The sequence below is a fragment of the Lynx rufus genome, unplaced genomic scaffold (genome assembly GCF_022079265.1).
Source record: "Lynx rufus isolate CCGP_SWC_20201006 ecotype Redwood Valley unplaced genomic scaffold, mLynRuf1.p SCAF_14, whole genome shotgun sequence".
In the NCBI taxonomy this organism is placed as follows: Eukaryota; Metazoa; Chordata; class Mammalia; order Carnivora; family Felidae; genus Lynx; species Lynx rufus.
The window spans coordinates 17,180,842-17,202,992 of record NW_025814828.1 but is presented as its reverse complement, the minus strand read 5'-3'; the positions used below and the strand labels follow the sequence as shown (position 1 = coordinate 17,202,992).

The following is a 22,151-nucleotide window of genomic DNA, read 5'->3' as shown; positions in this document are numbered from 1 at the left end:
AGATTTTCTCCTATGTGTTTTCCTGAAAGTTTTATAGTTATATGTTTTACATTTAGGTACATTATCCATTTTGAATTACATTTTTATGTGTTAAGACTAATTAAGTCAAGGGTTTTTCCCCCCTCATTTGTGTTCAATTGCTCCATTATCATTTGTTGAAAAAGCTGTCTTTCCTCTTTTGAATTGTTTTGCTTATGCACCTTTGTAAAAACAATTAAATAAACATACTGATTTGGACTTTTTCTAGTTTATCCATTCTATACATTGATTTATGTGTCTATCCCTGTGCTCATATCACATTGTTTTGATTATGTTATCTATATAGTAAGCTTTTTCCCACTTTATTCTTCTTTTACAAGATTGTTTTAAGTATTCTATAGCCTGCATTTTTTATATCAGTTTTAGAATAATAATCTTGTATCTACAAAAATATTGCTGGAATTTTGATAGGAATTGGATACTAAACCTATAAATTAATTTGAAGAGAATTGACATATTTGCTATGGTGACTCCTCTAATACATACATGATATGTCTTTCTATTTATTTTTAATTAAATTAATTAATTAATTAATTATGAGAGAGAGAGAGAGGGAGAGTGCATGTGCAAAGGAGGAGCAGAGAGAGAGGGAGAGAATCCCAAGCTGGCTCTGTGATAGCAGCGTGGTGGAGCCTGACACAGGGTTCGGGCTCACAAACCATGAGATCTTGACCTGAGCTCAGTCAAGAGCCAGACCCTTTACCAACTGAGCCACTCAGGCACCCCAGTCTTTCATTTATTTAGATCATGTTTGATTTTTTTTTTCATCAGCATATTGCAATCTTCAGCATACAAAGCCTGTATATGTTTTGGTAAATGTGGAATTAAGTATTTACTTTTCTTTGGAGAGATTGTAAAGAATATCAAGTTTTTAATTTTGTTTTTAATTCTGTATGTTCACTGTTAGTATATAAAAATGCAATTGCTTTTTGTGTGTTGATGTTTTGTGACCTTTCCAAAGTCACTTATTAGGTCTAGGGTTTTTTTGGTGATTTCTTGGGATCTCCTATCTCCTATCTCTATTCATAGATAATCATGTGTCCACAAATAGGGACAGTTTTATTTTCTCCTTTGCAAACTGTAGGTTTATTATTATTATTGTTATTATTAGTAGTAGTCCTATTACAGTGACTTTAACTTCAAGTCATTTTGAATAAGAGTGGTGAGAATGGACATTTTTCCCTTGTTACCAAACTCAGAGAGAAAGCACCCAATCTTTCTCCATGAAGTGTGATGTTAACTAATTATTGTGTAGATGCTCTTTAAAAATTTTTTTAAAATGTTTCTTGTTTATTTTTGAGAGAGAGAGACAGAGCGCAAGCGGGGGATGGTTAGAGTGGGAGACGCTGAATCTGAAGCAGGCTCCAGGCTCTGAGCTTTTAGCACAGAGCCCAACAAGCAGCTCGAACTCACAAACTGTGAGATCACGACCTGAGCCCAAGTTGGATGCCCAACCAACTAAGCCCCCCAGGCACCCCAGTGTCGATGCTCTTTTTCAAGTTGGGGTAATTTCCCTCTATTCTTAAGCTGCTGAGACTTTTTATCATGAATGAGTATTGTGAAATGCATTTTGTGAAATGTTTTTTTCTTGTATCATTCGATACGATATTACCTATTTTCTTTAGTCTGTTTGTAAAGTGGATTACATTGATTTTCAAATGTTAAATCATCCTTGTGTAACTGGAACAAATTCTACTTTGTCATTGTATATAAATATTTTGTACGTATTTGGATTTGATTTGCTAATATGTATTGTTGAGAATTTTATGTATAAGTTTGTAAGAGATGTTTTTCTGTAAGTTTCTTTTGTATTGTCTTATATTTGTTTTGGTATAGGAGTGGTACTGGTGTCACAGAATAAGTTGGGAAGTGTTCCTTCCTCTTCTGTTATGTGGATGAGTTTGTGTAAAATTAATGTTAAATCTTTTCCAGTGTTTTGCCCAATTCTCCCGTGCAACTATCTGGGCCTGAAGATTTCTTTTGAAGGACCTTTTATTTTATATTTTTAAGGGTTTATTTATGTGTTTTGAGAGAGAGACAGAGTGAGAGAGAGCAGGGGAGGGGCAGAGAGGGGGGTGGATAGAGAATACCAAGCAGGCTCCTCTCTGTCAGCACAGAGCCTGATATGGGTCCTCGATCTCACGCTTAACTGACTGAGCCATCTAGGTGACCCCAGGAGCTTTTAAATTATAGATTCAGTTTCCTGAACAGGACAGTTCAGATTATCTTTTTCATCTTAATTGAGTTTTGGTAGGATTTGGTTCCTTTCTTCTAAGTTGTCACAGTTATGAGCATATTGTTGTTCGTATTTATAAGTTTCTTAGGGCTGCCATAATAAAGAATTACAAACTAGGTGACTTAGAAAAACAGAAATTTATAAGTCCAAAATCAAAGTATGGGCAGGACCATGCTCCCTCTGCTCCCTCTGCTCTTCTGACAGAGATCCCTCCTTGATTCTTTCTTCCTACTTCTAGTAGCCCCAGTTGTTCCTTGTCTTATGGCAGCATAATTCCAATCTCTGATTTCATCTTTACATGGCATTTTCCTTGTGCCTCTTCACATTGTACTCTATGTGTATCTCTCTCTATGTCCAAATTTGTCCTTTTTATAAGGACATCATTTATATTGGATTAGAGTCCATCCTAATGACCCTATTTTAGTTGATTAACTCTGTAAAGATCCTATTTCCAAAAAACATCTCATTCTGAGATACTTGGTGCTAAGACTTGAACACATCTTTTGTGGGGGAGCACATAACAGTATTATTCTCTTATTATTCTAATGACTTCATTATCTCTAGTGGTAGCCTCTATTTTATTCCTGATATTGATGATTGTGTTTTTTCTTTTCGTAAGTCTTCCTACAGGTTTATCAGTTTTATTGATTTTTTTTCAAAGAAACAGCTTTCTGTTTCATTGATTTTTTTTATGTTTATTTATTTATTTTGAGAGAGAGAGAAAGAGAGTATGCATGTATGCACGTGAGTGGGGAGGGGCAGAGAGAGAGGGAGATAGAGAATCCCACGCAGGCTCTGCACTGTCAGGGCTCAACATGAGGCTCCTTTCCATGAGCCACGAGATCATGACCTGAGCCGACTGAGCCACCCAGGCACCTCAATTTTCTCTTTTGTTTCCCATTTTCACCTTCATTATTTTCAGCTCTTATGTTTCTTTATTTATTCCTTTGGATTGCATTGGGTTTAGTTTGCTCTTCCTTTTCTAGTTTTTTGCAGTGGGAACTTAGATTACTTATTTTGCTATTTTTCCTCATTTCAATTTAAGCATTTCATACTGTGAATTACCCTCACAGCACTGTTTTAGCTGCATCCCATATATTTTGATGTGTTGTATTTTCATTTGAATTAAGGTTTATTTATTTATTTAAAAAAATTTTTTTTACATTTATTTATTTTTGAGACAGAGACAGAGCATGAACAGGGGAGGGGCAGAGAGAGGGGGGTACACAGAATGGGAAGCAGGCTCCAGGCTCTGAGCCATCAGCCCAGAGCCTGACGCGGGGCTCGAACTCACGGATGGCGAGATCATGACCTGAGCTGAAGTCAGACACTTAACCGACTGAGCCACCCAGGCGCCCCATATTTTTAAATATTTTTAGGCTTCCTCTTGGACCCATGGATTATTTTAAAGTGTATTGTTTAATTTCTATATATTTAGTATTTTCCTGTTGTCTTTCTGTTATCTAGCTTGATTCTGATATGGTGGAAAAACATGGTCTGTATGATTTCACTTCTTTTAAATTTGTTGAGGGTTGTTTTATGGCCCAGGTTATAGTATATCTGCTGAATGTTATATTGGTGCTTGAAAAAATTGAGTATTCTTCTGTTGTTGGATGGAATATTCTATATATGTCAATTAGGTCCTGTTGGTTGAATGTGTTGTACAGATTTTCCATATCCTTGATTATTTTCTATACTAGTTCTATCTGTTGTTTAAAGGGAAGTTTTGGTGTACCCAACTATAATTTTGGATTTGTATATTTTTCTTTTCAGCTCTATTAGTTTTGCGTCATATATTATGAAGCTCTTTTGTTTGGTATGTACATATTTAGTATCATTTTATCTTCCTGGTATATTAATCATTTTGTCTTTATGTAGTATCCCTCTTTGTCTTTTGTAGTTTTATTTGAAGTCCACTTTATCTGATATGTATAGAGCCATTTCTGCTTGTTTTTGATATTTGCATGGTGTATCTTTCCCCATCTTTTTACTTTCAACCCACCTGTGTTGTTGAATTTGAAGTCATTTTCTTGTATATACCATATAGTTGGGTCATACTTTTTAGCTATTCTATCAGTTGGTATTTCAGTCAGTTTATTTAGGGCATTTACATTTAAGGTTATTATTGATATTTTAGAGCTTAAGTATTACATTTTATTTTTTTTCTATTTGTTTTCACTGGTTCTTGTGCATTTGTTTCTCTTTCCTGCATTCCTGTTGGTTACTTGAATATGTCTTAGAATTTAATCTTGATTTATTTGTAGCATTTTTGAATGTATATCTTTTTAGTTTTTATAGTAATTTATATGAGTATTAGAGTGTGTATATATATATATATGTATATATATGTATACATATATATATATATATATATATATATATATATATCCGATGTCTACTGGTATTAACATTTTATCACTTCTAGTGAAATCTGAAACCATTCTTCCATGCACTGTTCCATTTAGCATTTCATTTGCTCCTCTACTTTTTAATATTATTGTCTTGAGTATCAGATGGCATTATAATTCTTGTTTTTATTATCATGCAGAGGATTTATAAAATGCATGCAGAGGATAATCTATTTTATATACCCATATTTTTGTTCTTTCCATTTTTCTTTCTTCTTGATGCTCTAATATTCCTTCTTTTATGATTTCCTTTTTGTTTGAAACCATTCCTTTTGCTATTCTGTAAGGGTAAATTTACTAATGAGAAGTCCTTTTAGTTTTTCTTCATGTGAGAATAATAGAATTTGAAGTTGACAATTCTTTTCTTCTAGCACGTAGAAAATGTCTGCCACTTCCTCCTGACTTTCACGGTTTCAGTTATCATTTTAATTGATGGTCCTGCATAGGTAATTTGTTGTTTCTCCTGGTGTGTATTTAAGAGACTTTTTTTCTGTCTCTAGTTTCTAGAAGTTTAAACATGGTATATCTTTGTGTGTATATTTTTGGATTTATCCTAGTTGGGTATTACTGAATTTCTTAAGTCTGTAGCTTTTTGTCTTTTGCCATATTGAGAGAATTTTCAGCCATTATTTTTTCTTATGCTATTTCAATCCCATTCTTTTTCTTTTCCTTTTTTATGACTCTGATGATAGGAATCTGGAATCTTCTGTCGTTGTCTCACAGGTCTCTAAGGTTCTGTTTATTTTTCTTTTTCAGTCTATTTTTATGCTTTTCAGATTAGGTAAATTCTATTGATCTGATCTCAAGTTTACTGATTTTATTCTGTCATTCAACTTTACTATTAAGCCCACCCCAAAATTTTTTTAAAATTAAAAAAAAATATATTGCATTTATTAGTTCCAAAATTACATTTACTTTAACTTTTGGTTCTTTGCTGAAGTTTTCCCTTTTTTTCATTTTTTAAAAGAGAAATTATAATTGATTTTTGAAGCCTTTTTTTGATGGCTACTTTAACATTCTTCTTTGATAATTCCAATGTCTGACTCATTCTGATGTTGGTGTTAGTTGATATCTTTTCTCATTTAAGTTGTGATTTCTTGCTTCTTGGAATTATGGGTGATTTTTCACACACTAACTGCACATTTTGTTATTATGGTAGGAAACCTAGAATCCTATTTAAATCTGTTATTTTAGTAGGCACTCATCCTGTTTAGGTTTAGCACACAGATCTTGGTCTACTTTTGTGGTTTGTGGTTCTAATGACAATTTAATTTTCAGAGCTTTTACAGTTATTTACAGTTCTGTTCAATTTATCTAGGATCACTGAGACTCCCACTGGTCTTCACTGGTGCTGCCTGAGAAGATGGAGTGTCCCAAGGTTGGGTTGTCCAGTTTCTTTTCTTGGGAGAGGAAAGTCAGTCTCAAACTTTTGGGGATAAAGAGCTTTCTCAGGTTGGGCTCCTTATTGTGGAACATCTCTGTTGGTTCTGCCTCGCTGGCCTAATAAGGTTTTAAAGCCTTTAAAAGTTATTTCTTTCATTCTTTAATTAATTAATTCAGCAAAGAAATACTTATGGGACATTCACTGTAAGCTAGTCTCTGGAATTTTGTGGTTCTCCAGTTGTTGACAGATAAGAATTTGTATGTCTTGAAGTGGTTCTGGGAATCTTAGACCTGAACTGATTTTGATCAGAGTTTAGTTTAGCTAAAGCTCAGGGGAGAAAATGTCTTTACTTTTTAGAAGTGTAGCTAAGTGAGAAGTGTAACAAGAAAACACTTTACTCAAGATATTCCTTAATTGTATGTTTTGGACTCCTTGTTTTATACTAAGTATTGATTTGTATTTTAATGCATATTTTTTGGCAAGTCCTACTCATCTTTTAAGACTATATGCAGCCTTTGGGGCACCTGGGTGGCTCATTTGGCTAAGCATCCAACTTTGGCTCAGGTCATGATCTCATGGTTCATGAGTTCGAACTCTGCATCAGACTCTCTGCTGTCAGCACAGAGTTTGCTTCAGGTCCTCTGTCTCCATTTCTCTCTCTGCACCTCTCCCACTGGTTCTCTCTCCCTCTCTTTCTCTGTCTCTCTCAATAAATAAACTTTAAAAAAAGACTATATTCAGCTTTTCCTGATTCTTGCTAGGTTGGATTTGTTGTCTTACCAAACATTTGGTACTATTGCAAAAATGGCCCCATTTGTCTACTCCTTCCTGCAGACATACTTTTTGCACTGTTACTTTGCTGCTCCTTTCATCAAGAGGTGGAACCTATATAATTATCCCTTAAATCTGGGTTTGACTTGTGACTTGCCTTGACCAACAGGATACAGTGGGCCAGTTTAAAGCTTAGGCCTCAGGAGTACATATGTACTTTCTGTCCTTTTCTTTCTCTACCCTTTCCATGAAAACTATCTCAGGCTAAGCTGCTGGCAAATGAACCAGTGGAGAGAACAGAACTAAGTGGTTCCCATTAAGACTTTTATAGACCATAAACAGCTGGCCTGGAAGTTGATTTCCTATCTATCTCATTCTTTAGACATGAGATTTTGGAGAGTTGGGACTGTTCATTTCAGTATCCTTTGAGTCTGGGAAAATGTTAAGTTCATGATAAGTAGTTAGCAAAATGCTAATAAAAAGGATAAATGAACAAATTAGCAACAGTGATGAGATAAAGATCAAAAGGAGACAAAAAGAAATGCATTGTTGCACAATGACAATTTTTTGTCACTATAAGATTAATTTTTGATGGACAAAAGTAATGCTAAAATATGTGATTAAACTGTGGGACTGGGGCACCTGGGTGGCTCAGTCAGCTAGACATCTGACTCTTGATTTTGGCTCAGGTCATAATCTCATGGTCCATGAGATTGAGCCCTATGTCAGGCTGTGCACTGACAGTGCAGAAACTTCTTGGGATTCTCTTTCTCCCTCTCTCTCTCTGCCACTCCCCTGCTCACACACATGTGCTCTCGCTCTTTCTCAAAATAAATAAATAAACATTAAAAAAAACTGTGGGACTATTTAAAATAAATAAGTTTTTCAACTAGATTGAATTAGCATATGGTTCTTCTTTGCAAAGACTTAATTAGAATTATGGAAAGACTGACTACCTTTTATTCCTCCAAAGAATATGTCATCTTCCTTAAGAAATGTCTGAAAAGTAGGAGAGAAAGAAAAAGTATCATTTAACCCTGACTGAATAAAAAAATTTTGATTGAAAAATTCTTTTTAGACTTGATATTTTCTTTTTGATTTATTTGTAAAATGCACAGTAATTGATCTTGGCAATATCCTTATAAAGGGCAAAAAGTTATTACCCAGACTGCCCAGTCAAGCAAGGTATTTAAGCACAACTAAGAACTCTTAGTAATATAAAGACTGTTTAGAAAGGGAGGCTTTTTTACAAAAAAAATTAACATTTATTCATTTTTGAGAGAGTGAGAGAGAGCATGCGCACATGTGCGCTTGAGGAAGAGGCAGAGAAGATGGAGACACAGAATCCCAAGCAGGCTCCAGGCTCTGTGCTGTCAGCACAGAGCCTGATGCGGGGCTCCAGCCCACAAATCATGACCTGAACCAAAGTTGATGCTTAACCGACTGAGACACCTAGGCGCCCTGTAGAAAGAGAGGCTTTTGGTGCTTTGCTCTGATACAAAAAAAGAAGATGGTGTCGCTTTTTTTTAGAAAATTGTCAGTGGACACTCACTCCACTCTAGTTTTGTTATGATAGGACTTAATTTCCTACTGACATTTTTTTCAGAGACAGTTCTGGATCATTTTAGGAGCAGAGGATAATAATTTGGTGGGTGGCTGCCGAGGCCTTTTTACTGCAGTGAAAGAGAAAGGGTAATAGGGAGTCATACTAATAAAGGGCTTAGGAATTATCAAGAGATAGAAAAACCGGAGAGAAAATCTTTTTTCATCATATCTCTTTTCCACGTACTCCTTGACCTCCATATTTATTGTGTTCTCTGAAATGTAATGCTACATGTGTAATTAAGAATGGGTTCTATGTATGCTCTCTACTTGCAAACATGCAGTTGCTACCATGGCAACAGCAAAGGAACCAGCAGAACAGGCACTCTCTGATTAATGTAATTACACAGCAAGCTGTATAATACCCTTAAACACCGTTTATTTCTGCATGAAGAAGACATTAGAATGGATATTATGTTCAGCAACTTAACATTTCCCACATTCTTTAGGATCATGTGATTTTTATGTCATGATTAAGATAATGTTTATCTTGTTCATTCAAGATCATAGCCTAGGAATAGCTGTATTGTATTTTAGTTCAACTCAATTCCTCAGAATAATTGTTGGGTGTCAGCTATGGGGCAGGAGCTAGTTAGGCCTGCAAATGTTATAACCATGTGTACGGTATGATCCCTGCTCTTGAAGATCTTACAGTCTAATAGACCTAGACTGCTACCAAAATATATTATTTTTTAAAGCCCAGAATGTTGTATTAGACTGCAAGAACACTATTAATCCTTGTGAGTTGTTAGGGAATATTGTACTAGTCAGAGTGTCTGCTGGAAACAGATGGCATTCAAATTGTGTAATCTGAAAAGAGTTTAGTAAAGGTACTATTTACAGATGGTCACAACAAGGTGCTATCACCATTGAAGGGATAAAGGAAGAGAATGGTAACTGCAATCTGGAGAGAAAGATGAATTGCATGATAGAAATTGTGATTTTTAGTTGAGGATGTGGCCAACCATAGTGACCCCACAAGGAGTCAAAGAGATAAATATCTTTCTCTTTTCCTGCCCTTTGATCTTTTGATGGTGCTCTTCCCATTGTCTGAACCTAACAGGAAGCCAGAGGGTGAGGAAACTCAATGATGTAATTTACATAGGTCATTGTCCCAGGATACAAAGCAGGTGGAGAATAGTGGAGAGTGAATCTTGGAAGGCAACTGGGGAAGGGAAGTGGAGGGTATCCAGAACATATATACATATATATGTATATGTATATATATATATATATATATATATATATATATATATATATATACTCACTAAAGGCACACACACATATGCCTGTGTACCCATACCTTAGATACGCATGTCTCTATGGTCAAACTTATATCTGTGTGTAGTGTCTGTATCCTCTCTTCTTTTTGCTGAGCATGTCTCTGGACATTTTAATATTTGTAGAAGACCAGACCCATGAAGTCTGAGACCATTTTTGTCTCCAACACCATATAGTAGAGGCTGAATTAATTTTCTAATGAAGATCAAATTTTAATAAATGTGACCCCATGCATCGTTTTTCTCTTCCAAGTGGCATATGGACATATTTACAGATTAGGTGGTCATCACCAAACATTTCTAGACCACATCCCCATGAGAGTATGCTACTATTGGGAAGAAAACTGAAATAGGAGTTAGGAGATAGTTGTTCAGCAAATAATTTTGAACATGTATTGAATTCCTGAGTTTGCTTCATTGGCTCAGCTATAAACATTATAGGACATGGAGAGAGAGAGAGGTTGGGATATCTCTTCCCTGTTCCACCTGGCTTCATGCCTTGGTTCTGGCTGTGGTTGAGTCTCTCCTTGACTACAGCTTCCACTGTATGTCTCTTCCTTCATGGTTCCAGCTCTTACTGGTTTTTGTAACACTATTTACTCCCCTTTCCCTTTTAATCCTAGGGTCGGTAATGGCTTCTAGCTATGACTCATCTCTTGGTTTCTCAACCTTTCTTGTTGTTTCCCTTAACCCTACTCATACATCTGTAAGCAGTCCTTTATGAAAATGTCTTAATTGAATTATCTGAGTAGAGTTCTATTTCCTGTAGGAACCCTGATACACTTCTGAATTACAATTGCTAAAAACTACCAAGCAGCTGAAAAGCAGATATGGGTGACTATATTCCTAATATTGTGATGGAAACAGTATGACAGGAAATGAGGCTTCTTTCCTGTCCATAGTCCTGGGTCTAAGTACCAAGAAAAATGATTTTCCCTCCTCTGTAATATTTATAATAATAATACAAACACAGCTGACTTCTCTGGTTCCTGGGATGTTGAGTATGTGATAAGCTATTCCTCTTTACTCTTATTTTTTTAAGTTTATTTATTTATTTTGACAGAGACACAGCACAAGTGGGAGAGGGGCAGAGGGAGAGGGAGGGAGAGAGAGAGGATCCCAAGAAGGTTCCAAGCTGCTAGCATAGAGCTCGATGTGGGGCTTGAACCCATGAAACCACAAGATCATGACCTGAGCTGAAACCAAGAGTCAGATGCCCATCTGACTGAACCACCCAGGCACCCCCTCTGTACTCTTATAAAGACTCAGAATGTGAGAAATATGTGACCAATTAACTTTGCTCATTATGTACTATTTAGTAATACAATAAATTAATGAAAAAGAAGATGTTTGTTGTATTTAGTTCCAGGTAATATAGTGATATTACATAGAAGCCAAAGATAAAGATACTCTTGAAGGGTAATTCCTCTCAAAGGCAAACTGATTCTCTTTGAGCATCAACCATAGCTCTCATGTAATCTTTCTCTTTGATTAAATCTGTTTTTAATTCCATGGTGGTGATATGTGCATTATACTTTCACTCTTGTTTCCCCAGAGAAGAAATCCACTAAAATTTGTTGGTCTATGTAAGAGTCCCATTGTTAGTAAATTAGGTTGGCCTCAATTGATTTGCTACCATAAGGTTGACATCAGTATTAAACTAACCTGATTTGGGGTTGTTGTTGACTCTGTCAAGACATTGCCTTTACTATCAACTTCTCCTCATACTCTTGCCTCATTAAAAGAGGAAAAATTAAGTCCCCCAATGGTGATTATACAGCTAGTTAGTGGGTGAGCAAGGACAGTGACTCAGGCCTCTTAACTACTAGCTCAACATCCTCCCTCATACCTAGAATCTGCACAGAAACCAGACATTCAGAACCCAATCATTTTACTCCACAATCCCATCCCATTGCTTGGTTAACCTCTTTTAGAATGCTTCTTGAAATATTCTATTCACTTGACTGTGAAGCTATTATATAACTGCATGGCTGTCCCTTACACTGATTCACATCCAGTCCCCTGAAGTTCTAACCCTTGGGGTAATAAAGAACAACTCAAATCCAGCTTCCATGTGTGACACCTCTTTAGATATTTCAGTTTAATTATCAAATGTGTCTTGTCTCCACATCCTTCTCTAGAGCTTAATAGCCAAATTCTATAAAATGTTTCTCATGTGGGGACGCCTCGGTGGCTCAGTCAGTTAAGCATCCGACTTCGGCTCAGAACATGATCTCATGGTTCTTGAGTTTGAGCCCTGCGTTGGGCTCTGCACTGACAGCTCAGAGTCTGGAGCCTGCTTTGGAATCTGTGTCTCCCTCTCTCTCTCTATGCCCCTCCCCCACTTGTGCACATGCTCTCTCTCAAAAATAAGTAAATATTTTTAAAAAATGTTTCTCATGGGAACCCTCTTACACTGTTGGTGGGAATGCAAACTGGTGCAGCCGCTCTGGAAAACAGTGTGGAGGTTCCTCAAAAAATTAAAAATAGATCTCCCTATGACCCAGCAATAGCACTGCTAGCAATTTACCCAAGGGATACAGGAGTGCTGATGCATAAGGGCACTTGTACTCCAATGTTTATAGCAGCACTTTCAACAATAGCCAAATTATGGAAAGAGCCTAAGTATCCATCAACTGATGAATGGGTAAAGAAATTGTGGTTTATATACACAATGGAATACTACCTGGCAATGAGAAAGAATGAAATCTGGCCTTTTGTGGCAACGTGGATGGAACTGGAGAGTGTTATGCTAAGTGAAATAAGTCATACAGAGAAAGACAGATACCATATGTTTTCACTCTCATGTGGATCCTGAGAAATTTAACAGAAGACCATGGGGGTGAGGAAGGAAAAAAAAGGTTAGAGAGGGAGGGAGCCAAAACATAAGAGACTCTTAAAAACTGAGAACAAACTGAGGGTTGATGGGGAGTGGGAGGGAGGGGTGGGTGGGTGATGGGTATTGAGGAGGGCATCTGTTGGGATGAGCACTGGGTGTTGTATGGAAACCAATTTGACAATAAATTTCCTATTTAAATAAATAAATAAATAAATAAATAAATAAATAAATAAATAAATATGTTTCTCGTATGGTATCGTTTTGGATATGTTGACTTCCAGTCTGTTTTCTCTATCCCCAGCTCAAAGTGTTTCTCCTGGTGCTTATTAATGGCTATGTTAGCTGTGGTTGTGAGCATGCTGTTATTTCTGTTCTGCTGAGGGGAGGCACTGTTTTGACAGTGAATGGTAGATGTTTCACATTATAATTTATATAGTGCTAGAAGAAAAGGCAATGACACTGAATAGAAAAGGTAAGTGCAAAAAGAAGTAAGCATCCTAGGGACAAATAGCTATTATGATCTTGTATATCCTATTTGCAGTGCTGAGACTGAATATATATATCTATATATCTATATATCTATATCTGTATCTATATTTATATATCTATATCTATATCTATCTATAGCTATCTGAGCTAACACAGGCAGTAATGAGATGATAATTTTACTTTTTTAATTTATATTTTAGTCAATTAATATATAGTGTAATGTTGGTTTTAGGAGTAGAATTCAGTGATTCATCACTTGAGTACACACCCAGCGATCACCCCAATAAGTGCCCTCTTTAATACCCATCACGCATCTAGCCCATCTCCCACTCACCTCCCTCCATCAACCCTCAGTTTGTTTTATATCATTAAGAGTTTCTTGTGGTTTGATTACCCCTCTTCTCTTCCCCTACCGTTCCCATAACTTCATCTGTTTTGCTTGTTAAATTCCACAAATGAGTGAAATCATATGGTATTTTTCTTTCTCTGATTGACTTATTTCACTTAGCATAATATATTCCAGCTCCATCCATGTCATTGCAAATGCAAGATTTCATTCTTTTTGGTGGCTGAGTGATATTTGATGTATATGTATGCCACATCTTCTTTATCCATTCATCAGTCAATGGACATTTGGGCTCTGTCCCTACTTTGGATATTATTGACATTGATGCCATAAACAATGGGGTGCATATACCCCTTCGATTCTGTATTTTTGTATCCTTTGGGCAGATACCTAATAGTGCCATTTCTAGATTGTAGGGTAGTTCTATTTTTAGTTGTTTAAGGAACCTCCATACTGTTCTCTAGACTGGCTTCACTGGTTTGCATTCCCACTAGCAGTGCAAGAGGGTTCTCCTTTCTCTTCATCCTTGCCAACACCTGTTGTTTCTTGTGTTGTTAATTTTAGCCATTCTGACAGGTGTGAGATAGTATCTAATTGTGATTTTGATTTGTATTTCCCTGATGATGAGCTATGGAGAGCATCTTTTCATGTGTCAGCCATCTGGATGTATTCTTTAGGAAAGTGTCTATTCATGTCCTCTGCCCAGTTTTTCACTGGATTATTTGTCTTTAGGGTGTTGATTTTGATAAGTTCTTTATAGATTTTGGATACTAATCCTTTATCAGATATGTCATTGCAAATATCTTCTTCCATTATGTCAGTTGTCTTTTAGTTTTGTTGATTGTTTCCTTCACTGTGCAGAAGCTTTTTAATCACAATGAGGTCCCAGTAGTTCATTTTTGCTTTTCCCTTGCCTCCTGAGATATGTCTAGTAAGAAGTTGCTGTGGCTGAGGTAAAGGAGGTTGCTGCGTGTGTGTTCTCCTCTAGGATTTTGATGGCTTCCTGTCTCACATTTAAGTCTTACATCCATTTTGAGTTTATTTTTGTGTGTGGTGTAAGAAGGTGGTCCAGGTTCATTTTTCTACATGTCACTGTCAAGTTTTCCCAACACCATTTGCTAAAGAGCCTGTATTATTTCATTGGATATTCTTTTACTGCTTTGTCAAAGATTAGTTGGCCTTACATTTGTGACTCCATTTCTGGGTTTTCTATTCTGTTCCACTGATCTATGTGTCTGTTTTTGTTCCATTACTATACTATCTTGATGATTACAATTTTGTAATACAGCTTAAAATCCGGAATTGTGATGCCTCCAACTTTGGTTTTCTCTTTCAACATTACTCTGGCTATTTGGGGTCTTTTCTGGTTGCATACAAATTTTAGAATTGTTTGTTCTAGCTCTGTCAAGAATACCGCTGTTATTTTGATAGAGATTAAGAATGCTGGTGGTATTTTGATAGGGATTGCATTAAATGTGTAGATTGCTTTTGGTAATATAGACATTTTAACAATGTTTGTTCCTCTAATCCATGAGATGGGATTCTTTTCTATTTCTTTGTGTCCCCTTCATTTTCTTTCATAAGTCTTCTATAGTTTTCAGAGTAAAGATCTTTTACCTCTTTAGTTAGGCTTATTTCTAGGTATCCTACTGTTTTTAGTGCAATTTTATTTTTTTAAATTTTTTTTTTCAACGTTTATTTATTTTTGGGACAGAGAGAGACAGAGCATGAACGGGGGAAGGGCAGAGAGAGAGGGAGACACAGAATCGGAAACAGGCTCCAGGCTCCGAGCCATCAGCCCAGAGCCCGACGCGGGGCTCGAACTCACGGACCGTGAGATCGTGACCTGGCTGAAGTCGGACGCTTAACCGACTGCGCCACCCAGGCGCCCCTTTTAGTGCAATTTTAAATGGGATCAATTCCTTGATTTCCTTTTCTGCTGCTTCGTTATTGGTTTAGACATGCAACAGATTTCTGCACATTGATTTTATTTCCTGCAACTTTGCTGAATTCATGTGTTCTACCTATTTTTTTGGTGGAGTCCTTTGGGTTTTCTACATAAAGTATCATGCCATCTGCAAATAGTGAAAGTTTCACTTCTTCCTTGCTAATTTGTATGTCCTCTATTTCCTTTTGTTGTTTGATTGCTGAGGCTAAGCAATTATTATGTTAAATAGTAATGGTGAGAGTGGGCATCCTTGCCTTGTTCCTGACCCCAGAAGAACTGTTCTCAGTTTTTCCCCATTGAGAATGATATTAGCTGTGGGTCTTTTGTATATGGCCTTTATGATGTTGAGATATGTTCCCTCTATCCCTACTTTGTTGAGGATTTTTGTCAGGAATGGATGCTGTATTTTGTCAAATGCTTTTTCTGCATCTATGGACAGGATCATATGACTCTTATCCTTTCTTTTATTAACATGGTGTATCATGTTGATTGATTTGCAAATATTGAACCAGCCCTGCAGCCCAGGAATAAATCCCACTTGATCATGGTGAATAATCCTTTTGATGTACTGTTGAATTAGATAGGCTAATATCTTGTTGAGAAGTTTTGCATCCATATTCATCAGAGATATTGCTCTGTAATTCTTTTTAGTGGGGTATGTGTCTGGTTTTGGAATCAAGGTAATGCTGGCTTTGTAGAATGATTTTGGAAGTTTGCCTTCTATTTCTATTTTTTAGAACAGTTTGAGAACAATAGGTATTAACTCTTTTTTAAATGTCTGGTTGAATTCTCCTGGGAAGCCATCTGGCCTATTACTCTTGTTTTGGGGGGAAATTTTTTATTACTGTTTCAATTTCTTTGCTGGTTATGGGTCTGTTCAAATTTTCTATTTCTTCCTGTTTCTGTTTTGGTAGTTTGTTAATTTCTAGGAATTTGTCTGTTTCTTCCAGATTGCCCAGTTTGTTGGCATATAATTTTGCATAGTATTCTCTTATAATTGTATTTTTGTGGTGTTGGTTGTGATCTCTCTTTCAGTCATGATTTTATATATTTGGGTCCTCTCTCTTTTCTTTTTGATAAATCTGGTTAGGGGTTGATCATTTTTCTTTATTCTTACAAAGAGCCACCTCTTGGTTTCATTGATCTGTTCTACTGGTTTTTTTTCTTTCTATATTATTTATTTCTGTTGTAATCTTTATTTTTTTCCCTTCTAGTGCTGGATTTAGGCTTTATTTGCTGTTCCCCTTTGTGATCTTATAGTTTTCTTTCCCTCTTCTTTCCAGCTTTATTATTTTCCATTATTTTATCTTCTATGTCACCTATTCTCTCCTCTGCTTCTTCAATCCTCTTTGTGAGTATATCCAGTCAGTTTTGTGTCTCAGTTACAGCATTTTTAAATTTCATCCCGACTAGTTTTTAGGTCTTTGATATCTGCAACAAAGGTTAATCTGGTGTCTTCATGCTTTTTCAAGCCCAGCTAGTACTCTTATGACTGTTGTTCTAAATTCTTATTCAGATATATTGCTTATATCTGTTTTGAGCCAGTCCCTGGCTGTGATTTCTTCTTGACCTTTCTTTTGGAAAGAATTCCTCTATCTTGTCATTTTGGCTAAGTTTCTGTCCTTTGCATGTTTTGAAAGCTTGTTATGTTTCCTGCACCTGAGAGTAATGCTATATTAGAAAGGGGTCATACACTGTCCAGTGCCTGGCATTCCAGGAAGTGTTTCTGGTGTATGCTCTGTGCACTCTGCTGTTGCGTTTTGTCTGCTATCTCCCGCTGGTCATTCCTCTACAGAGCTTCTCCTTGCTTGCTGTATGGAGTGTTTGGGCCTTTAATCTGGTATGCTTTGATTTGTTTGTTAAAATAAGCCTGGAATAAAGAAGAAAAAAAAGCTTGATCCCCCACCAAAAGAGAAAAAACGAAAAAAAATGAAAAAACAGATAATCAAAAAACTATAAGCCTTATTCTAAAGAAAAACAAAAAGAAAAAAAAGAAGACTGATCCAAAAAATAAGAGAACAGGTAATGAAACAAATTATCAAACAAATAAAAAACTATAAGCCTGATTCTAAAAGAAAAAAAGAATAAGAAAGAAAAAAAAGTAAGCCTGGTCCTATTTCCAGCAGAACTGCAGGTGTCGTTTTGAAGCATTTAATTTTTCAGTGTACTTGGTGCAGTGTTGCCAGTTCTGGTCTTCTGGAGAAGATGCCTGTTGCACTGGCTGAGTCAGCTGCCCCAGTAAATATGTAGTTGCCAGGCATATAGGGGCAAGGTTTGGTGTAAGTGGGTCCTGCCTCCACTGGGGGCTGTGTGTTGCTCTCAGAAGTCCCACCCTGTTGATGTTGGGGGGAAAATGGTGCCACCCCAGTCTCTCAACTCCAGACAGGGGATCTCACCCCCTGCTGTTCAGGCAACCCTCACAAAATAAGGAGGACAGTCAGGTGGCCCTGCACCACAGCTCTCCTGCATTTTTTCTTTGGTGCTCGCTGGTTTTCAAAACTCAAAATCTTAAAGGACCTGGCACTACAGGGACCTGCCCCCCTCCTCTGGAGTAGAGCCTCTCCATGCTATGTCTGATGACCTTTGTCCCAGAAAAACAGTCCTACACTTGTGCAGTGTGTGGAATCTCTGGTACAACACTGCTAAAAGCAACAAAATTATATGTGCTCTGTGTGTACCTCTGTCCCCTGCCAATGAAAGGCCTTTCAGTGGTGCCTACAGGGTCTTTTGTCCTTGGGGAGGCAATAAACCCTCTCCCAAAAGTATTCCAGGAAGGGGAATGTTCTCTTTCAGTGCACCTGAGAGCTCTACACCACGCTTGCATGCCAGGGCCAGCTTCCTCCTTCATCCCAGGAGTGCAGGTCACAGCTCCGAAGAAAGTCACACACTTGCAGAACCTCAGAGTTTGAGCTCCACACGCTGTTTGCAAAAAAACCTGTGACACTCACTACCTCCCACTCCCTAGTCTGTGGTCCAGAGAGGTTTTCCTCTTTTGTGAACCCAATTCTGCACTCTTTCAGTCCCCCCAATGCTTTCTCTTTTCTCACTCCACAGAAAGGGTTCCTTCTCCTCCATAGCACCACCATTTTTCTCTCCCCCAGTTCACTCCCATGCACCTCATACCTGCCATTCTGTGTACCCCAACCATGGAGACCCTTCTGCCAGTCCAATGATCAATGTCCTGGGTGATCTGACCTCAATCCAGCTGTGTGTGGGGGGGACAAGAAAGCCCAGGTCCCCCTACTTCTCTGCCATCTTAACTCCTCTGAGACCATAATTTATAAAGCTTCCTGTGCACAGTCCTATAATAAGTTAACAGGAAGAGCAAAACTGGTAAAGGGCAGCAAGATATTCATTTTAAATAAAGCTACTAAATTTTTTCAGATGGTAGATTATATATTATACTAATGACCTTTTTACCCTTGCTTTTCTTACATTTTACCTGATATTTATGTTTAGTTTTGTCTGCTTTTGAACTGTAAATAACTGGAATCATACTGCATGATGTCTTTTGCACTTCCTTCATTCTCTATTATGCTTTGGAAATTCATCTATGTTGGGATGTGTAACTGTAGCTGATTCATTTTTACTCCTCTGTAGTATTCCACTTTATATATGTACCATATTTTGTTTATTCATTTTGCTATTGAAGGACATTTGGATTAAGTTTTTGGTAGTATGAGAGCACATTTGCTGCTGTGAACATATACATATCTCCTGATGTACAAGTGCAAGAGTTTCTCTATATTAGCCCCGTTATTTACTTTATCATTTTTAATTTTTTATGTTGAAAAATTTCAAAGCTACAGAAAGATTGCAAGAATAAATTGATCTGTATTTTAACTGTTATACTTGCTGAATCATTTGCAAGGAAATTATAGACGTGCTATCTCTTAACTCCCTGAATACTTTAGCATGTGTCTCCCAGGAATAAGATATTCTTTTACATAGCAACAATTACTCAATTGGGGACATTTATCCTTGATACAATAGTATTATCTTATGCAGGCATACCTAGTTTTATTGTGCTTCACAGATATTGTTTTGTTTTGTTTTGTTTTGTTTCGTTTTACACATTGAAGGTTTGTGGCAACCCTGTGTCAAACAAGTCTATCAGCACCATTTTTCAAACAACATTTGCTCACTTCATGTCTGTATGTAACATTTTGGTCATTCTTGCAATATTTCAAACTTTTCATTAGTGTTACATTTGTTGTGGTGATCAGTGATCAGTAATCTTTGATGTTACTTACTATTGAATTGTTTGGGGGCTACTCCAACTGTGCTCATATACAAGATGGTGAACTTAAATGCTTTTTTTTTAAAACGCAAGATGGTGAACTTAATTGATAAATGTTGTATGTGTTCTGACTGCTCCCCTGACCAGCCACTCCCCTGTCTGTCTCCTTCTTCATGGGCTTCCCAATTCCCTGAGACCAACAATATTGAAATCAGTCCAGTTAATAACCCTGCAGTGGCCTCTAAGTGTTCAAGTGAAAGGAGAGATTGCGCATCCTTCATTTAAACCAAAAGCTGGAAATGATTAAGCTTAGTGAGGAGGGCATGTTGAAAGCCAAGACAGGCCAAAAGCTAAGCCTCTTGTGCCAAACTGTTAGACAAATTTTGAATAAAGGGAAAACTTCTTAAAGGAAATTAAAAATCCTACTCCAGTGAATACACAAATGATAAGCAAAAAGTTCTTATGGCTGATATGGAGAAAGTTTTAGTGGTCTGGAAAGAAGGTTAGACCAGCCACAACATTCCCTTAAGCCAAAGCCTAATCCAGAGCAAGACCCTAACTCTCTTCAATTCTGTGAAGGCTGAGAGACGTGATGAAGTTTGAAGCTAGCAAAGGTTGGTTCCTGAGATTTAAGGAAAGAAGCCATCTCTGTAATATTAAAGTGCAAGATGGAGCAGCAAGTGCTGATGTAGAAGCTGCAGTAAGTTACCCGTCACATCTGGCTTAGATAATCAATGAAAGTGACTACACTAAACAACAGATTTTCAGTGTAGATGAGACAGCCTTCTATTGGAAGAAGATGTCATCTAGGACTTTCTTAGCTAGAGAGAATTCAGTTTCTGGCTTCAAAATTTCAAAAGGACAGGCTGACTCTCATGTTAAGAGCTAATGTATCTGGTGACTTTAAATTGAAGTCAATGCTCATTTACCATCCTGAAAATCCTAGGACCCTTATGAATTATTGTAAATCCTCTCTGACTGTGCTGTATAAATGGAACAACAAAGCCTGGATGACAGCACATCTGTTTACAACATAGTTTATTGAATGTTTTAAGCTCACTGTTGAGACCTACTGCTCAGAAAAACAAATTTCTTTCCAAATATTAGTGCTCATTGACAATGCACCTGGTCACCCAAAAACTCTTATGGAGATGTACCATGAGATTAATGTTGTTTTCATGCCTGCTAACACAACATCCATCCTGAAGCTCATGGATCAAGGAGGAATTTTTACTTTCAAGTCTTATTTAAGAAATATATTTCTTAAGCCCATAACTGCCATAGATAGTGATTCCTCTGATGGATCTGGGCAAAGTAAGTTAAAAACCTTCTGGGAAGGATTCACATTCTAGATGTCATTAAGTACATTCATGATTCATGAGAAGAGGTCAAAATATCAACATGAACAGGAGTTTTAAAGAAAGTGATTCCAAACCTCATGGATGACTTTAAGGGGTTCAAGACTTAAGTGGAAGAGTAACTGCAGATGTGGTAGAAACAGCAAGAGAACTAAAATTAGTGGAGCCTGAAGATATAACTGAATTGTTGCAATCTCATGATAAAACTTTAATAGATGATTAGTTGCTTCTTATGGATGAGCAGAGAAAGTGGTTTCTTGAGATATAATCTACTCCTGGCAAAGACACTGTGAAGATTGTCAAACTGACAACCAAGGATTTAGAATATTATATAAACTTAGTTGGTAAAGCAGTGGCAAGGTTTGAGAGGATTGACTCTAATTTTGAAAGAAGTTCTACTGTGGGCAAAATGCCACCAAACATTGCATGCTACAGTGAAATTGTATGTGAAAAGAAGTGTCAATTGATATGGGAAACTTCACTGTAGTTTTATCTTAAGAAATTGCTGTAGCGACACTAACCTTTAGTAACCATCACTCCAATCAGTCAGCAACCATCAGCATCTGGGCAAAAGCCTCCACCAGCAAAAAAATTGTGACTCATTGAAAGCTCAGATGATGGTTAACATTTTTTTGGCAATAAACTATTTTTTAGTTAAGGTATGTGCATTGTTTTTTACATATAACACAGTTTTACACGTAGTAGATTATAGTGTTAACATAACTTTTATATGCACTGGGAAACCAAAAATTCATTTGACTCACTTTATTATGATACTCGCTTTATTTTGGTGGTCTGGAACGATCCTTCAGTATCTCTGAAGTATGCCTGTACGGTAATAAAAGTTATATGAGCATGGTCTCTCTCTCTCTCTCTCTATTTCTCTTTAACTCAAAATATCTTATTTTACTGTAGTCACTCTCCTTCTTGTGATGATGTGAGATGATAAAATGCCTACATGATGAGATGAAGTGAGGTGAATGACTTGGGCATTGTGACATAGCTTTAGGCTACTATTGATCTAACGATATGTCAGAAGGAGGATTACCTGCTTCTGGACTGTGGTTGACTGTGGGTAATTTAAACCTCAGAAAGTAAAACTACAGATAAGGGGAGAAATTCTGTATGGGAAATTTCTGTGTTTTCTTCTCAATTTTGCTGTGAACCTAAAACTGCTCTAAAAAGTCATTTTTTAATGTTTATTTATTTTG

The 22,151-nt window shown here is 36.9% G+C and overlaps 1 pseudogene; it reads left to right on the top strand.

Moving 5' to 3' along the window:
- Positions 1-19,675: 19,675 nt before the first annotated feature.
- LOC124509200 (tigger transposable element-derived protein 1-like) lies at positions 19,676-21,565 on the top strand (annotated as a pseudogene).
- Positions 21,566-22,151: the final 586 nt, after the last annotated feature.